General features: G+C 48.6%; 1 pseudogene; it reads left to right on the top strand.

The window, feature by feature from the left end:
- The first annotated feature begins 1,349 nt into the window (after window positions 1–1,349).
- On the top strand, window positions 1,350–2,926 carry LOC123146395 (probable E3 ubiquitin-protein ligase sinah; annotated as a pseudogene).
- The last annotated feature ends 3,065 nt before the right edge of the window (window positions 2,927–5,991 follow it).

Raw genomic sequence — 5,991 nt, 5'->3', positions numbered from 1 at the left:
ACGGCGGAGAACTTGCGGATGGAGTTGACCATCATGTCATCCATGCGAGAGGCGACGCCGGTGGTCGCCAGCACCGTCTGGAAGCGCTGCACGGTGCGGGGCCGCAGGCTGGCGCCTTGGATGATTTGGCACAGCCGACTGCCGCTCGCGACCATCGCCTCCATAGGTGCTTCTGGCTCCTGGTAGCTTGGTCTTGGATTGGAGTGAGCAGTGTTGCGCAGAGACTAAGGAGTAGATGGATTGGAGTGGTGGGGCGCCTTTATATGAGAATCCAAACTCTGTTGCATTCACATCGTGTTGGCTCTATTCTGCTTCTCCAATTAATTCCCTCTGCATGTAGATTAATTTGAGGATGCATCATTGACCGTTCAACGTCTCGGGAACCGCTACCCTCTCCCTCCTTGGCATTCAAGCACCTATGGAGGCGACTGCCGCTCGCGTCTATCGCGTGTCAGGAGACGTTCCCGTCAACGACAAGGTGCCTATGGTGACTTCGTAAATTTCAAGATGATAGTACTAGTATACTCAATATTGTGCACCGCGACCAAGGCCGAGAGGAAAACGAGAGAACTACGTATTTATTGACGGTGTAGATTCACTCATTTTGCTCCATATGTACTCCGTCTCGGTGTAGTCTAGTCACTTGTTGAAATCTCTAGAAAGGCAAATACTCCTTTCTGGTTTACAGGGCTATACTAGCAAGTAGTACTACAATAGTGGGCTCACATAGCAATTTTGTCTCATGCAAGAGCCTGGCTATATTCGTGCTCCAAGGTTCGCAACTGCCACGTTCGGGTTGCACTTGGCTCTTCGCCTCTTCGAGAAGACGAACAATGATCTTACTACTACTGCTTCTACATTATTGAATCCACTGCTGCATGTCCGTCCACCGTGAGCGGGAGGCATAAGCAAAAGCCTGTACTCGTCGGCGAGCCACCGCGCGCATGGGCGAGGGAGAAGGTGTGTAGTAGTAAAATCAAGCTTCTCCTCGTTGTACGAGTTGACGCGACACATCATAGCACTGGCCCCACATGGTTGCCTCTAAACTTGGCTGAAAGACCCGCAGTGTACAATACTCCATTTGCTGCAACCTCTAACATTTACCCCACCACAAATTAAAATATATATTCCTGTCTTGACCAGATGAGCGTGCAAACTAGAATCACCAGGATGACAGGTAGGGCCAGAAGATTATTTTAACCAAAAAATATAGCATGGAGCCGACCCCAACGATTTTAAGGTTACAGGCACGGTACACGCTATCCTAGACTACTCTACACATGAAACTGCCACACGAGCGTCCGGGCTGCGCTTGGCTCTTCACCTCTTCGGGAAGTCGAACAGTGGCCCTGTTTGGATACTCTAACTCAGTTAGAGGTTAGAGTTAGATTCTAACCCTGAACTAACCCTGAACTAACTCTAACCAAAAAGGTGTTTGGATAGCAGGGTTAGATGGAGCACGGATACGGCGAGGCGCCTTCACGGGAGGTACGAGAGGGAGGGAGGGAGAGGACAAGAAGCTTCGAGGAAGTGAGGAGGGATCTGCCTCGAGGAAGTGCCATCTGACACCGATTGAACTACTGCATGTCCACCGCGTACAGGAGGGAGAGCATGTAGCGAACGAAAGCTTCTCCTAGTCCTGCCAGCCACCACGCTCACGGGCGAGGGAGGGACGCAGCTTCATTGACTTACTTCTCCTCCCTTTGCGTCCATGACAGGTGGGCCCAACAGGTCGGTGGCCCACCTATCATGCAGCCAAAGGCAGGTGTGGTTAAGGCGAGAGGGCATTGTAGTAATCAAACTTCTCGGTCTTGTATGAGTTGACGCGACACATCAAAGCACTGCACTCGATATATTTCAATAATTTGCATTTGCCGATGCATTAATTACAATGCATGCATGCATGTCGTGACTCTCCTTTTGATACTTGCATGTGTTGATTTAATGCACCTTGAAGTAGTATGAATATGTGACGGTAAAGCTTTGTAATGCCCCTGCCCTAATAAAGCGAGAGATGGTTGTGCACGAGGAGGGCGAGATCATGCAGATGGAACAGGACCCGACGATGGAGCTCTCTTTGGTCTCGATGGACCTCACCTTGCTCCACTGCCCCTTGTGCCTCCGCCCCTTGAAGCCTCTAGTGTATGAGGTTCGAATACACCTCGTCCGTTCGGCTGATCGAGCAAGGTGCATGTTTCTTGATTGATGTGTTGTTCGATTGATTTGTGGAGTGCAAGGGAGGGCACCTGGCTTGCGCGGACTGCCGCGTCGAACGCCCCGGGAACCAGCGGTAGTGCCAGAAGTGCGAGCGCGGCGGTGGCTTCGACGTGCGGAACACGGCGGTGGACGCCATCCTCTCCTTGGTGAGGGTGGAGTGCCCGCACGAAGGCTGTGGGCTCTACATCACTTACCACAAGCTCGCCGATCACTATAGCGTGTGTCCACTCGCGCCCTGCAATTGCCCCGTGCCTGTCTATGGCTATGAAGGCCCGCCGCCGGTGCTCTCCCACCACATTAGCACCGTGCATCCCATGCCCGTGCACAGGATCCAGTACGGCAAGGCGCTCCAGCTGTAAGTGCCACTGTCGGAGCCACGGCTCTTGTTGTTCGCGGAGGAGGAGGACCGCGTGTTTTTCATGGTTGGCGGCGTGCTTGACATCGGCGCACTTATCACTGTGTCGGTCGTCTGCATCAGAGCGGGGGCGTCCCACTACCGCACTACGTGGCCAAGCTATGGGCGAACGGCCCGCTGGGGGAGCCCAAAGGCAGGACCGACACCGTCAAGGTGGAAATGGAGGTGACAAGCAGCATGGATTCCGGCGACGTCGCCGTGCAGGAGCTGACCTTCTTCACAGTTCCACCCAAGCTGTTGGCCGGGGCTAAGCTGGTGTCCATCCACATTCATATTGACAAGCTCATGTCCTAAATGATTCTAGAGTACCTTCTGTTTATCTTAGTAATATGCTAATATAGGGGTTAGCTCGGTCTACTTTAGCTTAAGAGATGGTGGGTTTTGGTGGCGATGCAACAATTACCTCGACATCAGATCAATAGTTAAAGTAATTTTGAACAGTCGAATGGATGTTTTGTGTCTGTTGGATATAAAGATCCTTTGGGTAAGAAGTAACAACTTATATGCTTTTTTAGAAAAGGAACAACGATACTAGTATAATTTTTGTTGACATGCACTAATATTTTCGAAACGGACATTGGGCTGTAGCTAGAAGGGTGGTTGGGACGTGGCATCGGCCCATACTGCGGTGACCCCCGATTAGGACGCACCGACTGTGGATTTTTCCCCTCGCCGATGTCGACGGCGTCTACGCAGAACATTGTTCCCTTCCCCCAACTGCGGGATCAGGCCGGATATGTGACCAGCGTTGTGGCCACCGTTGTTCTATGCTTGTGAAGAGATCAACCCAAGCAAGCAGGCTTGTAGCTTAGGCTCCTTCTAGTGTATATATAGTGGTTTTCTTTTTCTCTCCATATCTACCATTTTATATTTCATACGTGTCATTGAAGAGTGAAATGATGGTTGCTTCTTCCGACTAACTTACTGTGTGATTTGACTGCTCCTTTAGTGGCCCCTACACGTACTCCCCCTACGTGTATGCAATAGTCACACGTACACATGGACGCAAAAACGCGCGTGACTCCCTAATGCATGCATGTCCGAGGACATGACGGAACACACACCGTCACGCTCAAGTGCTCAACCTACACGTGCATGCACACACATACTCAGCCAGGGTGAGCTAGTGACCGTATAAACACCGGAAAATGTATATATTGAGCGCAATGAGCGTATTATGAAGTCCACTGACCGTATTTTTACAAATATACAGTGACAGACAGTGTATTTATCTCGTTTGAAATTAAGCCATATTAACCGGAGAGGAGGCAGTATGGACTAGCATTACTTTGTTGTGTCCCGTCAACTTGCCGAACGAGGAGAAGCTTGCAGGACGGGAGAAGCTTGCGCGCGGTGGCTCGCAGGACAAGGAGAAACTTTTGACTAATGCAAGCTGTCCTACGCTCAGGCGGTGGAATTGCAACAGTTAATTCGGTGTCAGATTGCCATAAGCATACACTATACTAGTACTATTATTGTTGCACTTCCTGAAGAGGCGAACAACCAAGTGCAAAGTTTACTAGTACTACTACTACTACTATAGTCTACAGAGGTATGTACTACTATACTAGTACTAGGAACAGGATGGAGGAGCGTCTGCACTCTTATTATATTTTTAAACTATGATAAAGCAATCTTCAACACATTTGGTTCTCTTCGAGGGTTCTCGCATGTGATAATGGAAGTTGATTGCATGGAACACTCGCCACAATTCTCGCTTAATTCTGGCTCATATCCTGTTACAAATAGGAGCGCTTGGTAATATTTCCTCTTTTTTTGTTATTCAGCATGTAAACAGGTCAGCAAACCTTGCGACGGATCTTTGTGCGAACCGTGCTTGCTACACTTTGAATGTGGCCGAGAGTTGGCTTGATGAAACACCTCGCTTCCTATTCTTTTTTTGCGGGGTACCTCGCTTCCTAGTGACTAGTGTCTTGGCTGATCATCCTAAGAATGCTTATATATGAATAAAGCTCTCTCATTTACTCGCAAAAAAAGATTAAGCCATATTAACCGGAAAGGAGGGAGTATGGACTGGCACTACTTGTTGGTGTGTCCCGTCAACTTGCAGAACGAGGAGAAGCTTGCAGGACAAGGTGAAGCTCGCTCATGCCTTTTGACTAATGCAACGTACCCTCCCCCAGGCGGTGGAAATGCATCAGTTCATTTGGTGTCAGATTGCCAGATGCATACACTGTAGTACCGAACATGCGGAGTACCATCATTGTTCAACTTCACAAAGAGGCGAAGAGCCAAGCGCAAGGTTTAGTAGTACGAGTAGTACTACTACTAGAACCGCATGGTGGAGTCTCTGTACTCTTATTTTTTTAATCTCTGATAAAGTACACATTTATTCCGGAGAAGGGCGGAAAACGGCAACCCGACATGTAATGATGATATCGATCAACCATGCTCGAATATATCTTGGCCTCCGTGCAAGCCCGTCTGTGTGTTCTCGGTCCTCGTCTCTCTCAAGGAACGGCGGGTTGGCCATTTTGCCGTCAATTGAGATCGGTTTGCTCACACTCCGGTCCCACATGTCAGTGATTACCAAGAGGAGGTGCGTTGACCGACTGGCCATACGCGTACTTGGTTTTGCACCTTCATACTACTCCTCCCTCCGTCACAGTTTACAGGGCGTGCTTCATTATGATGCCTTTCTCTTAATGCATTTCCACCACCAGAGAGACTTTAGACGCGTTTGGTTTAATGCTCAATTAATTAGGGCGTGGTAACCGAAATTTTCTCTCGATGTAGTACTATGGAGTGGAGTAAGTGCATGCATGTGTGTACCCGGGGTGGAAGCACTGCATGCATGTGTGTACGCATTATTTCCTCTAGTAATAGACGTCGTGCTATAACTACCAATGCTATTTTCAGGCCGATCGCTAGTTGCGTTGGTCCCAGAGATTTTCTCTTTTTCTGAAGCGCGCTCTATAAACAGTGATGGATGGTGTAGTATGAGCGGATTCAAAGAAGAGCGTATTGATGGTTGCTTCTTCCGAGCAACTTACAGTGGGAAAGGTGGGGCTTATGATTTGACTGCTCATTACTCACTATTAATGCGGCGAAACGACCGTTCTGAGTCTCCCATGCGGTTGTGCACTACCCCCTCGGTTCTTAAATATACTCGGGAGTATTTGTCTTTCTAGAGATTTCAACGAGTGACTACTCAAATATTTGTCTTTTTAGAGATTCAAATGGACTACTACATACGGATGTATATAGACATATTTTAGAGTGTAGATTCACTCATTTTTCTCCGTATGTAGTCACTTGTTGAAATCTCTAGAAAGACAAATATTTAGGAATGGAGGGAGTACACATAGGAAGCAAAATGAGTGAATCTACACTCTAAA

This window comes from Triticum aestivum, chromosome 6D, assembly GCF_018294505.1.
Source record: "Triticum aestivum cultivar Chinese Spring chromosome 6D, IWGSC CS RefSeq v2.1, whole genome shotgun sequence".
Lineage (NCBI taxonomy): Eukaryota > Viridiplantae > Streptophyta > Magnoliopsida > Poales > Poaceae > Triticum > Triticum aestivum.
This window is presented reverse-complemented; position numbering and strand designations above follow the sequence as displayed.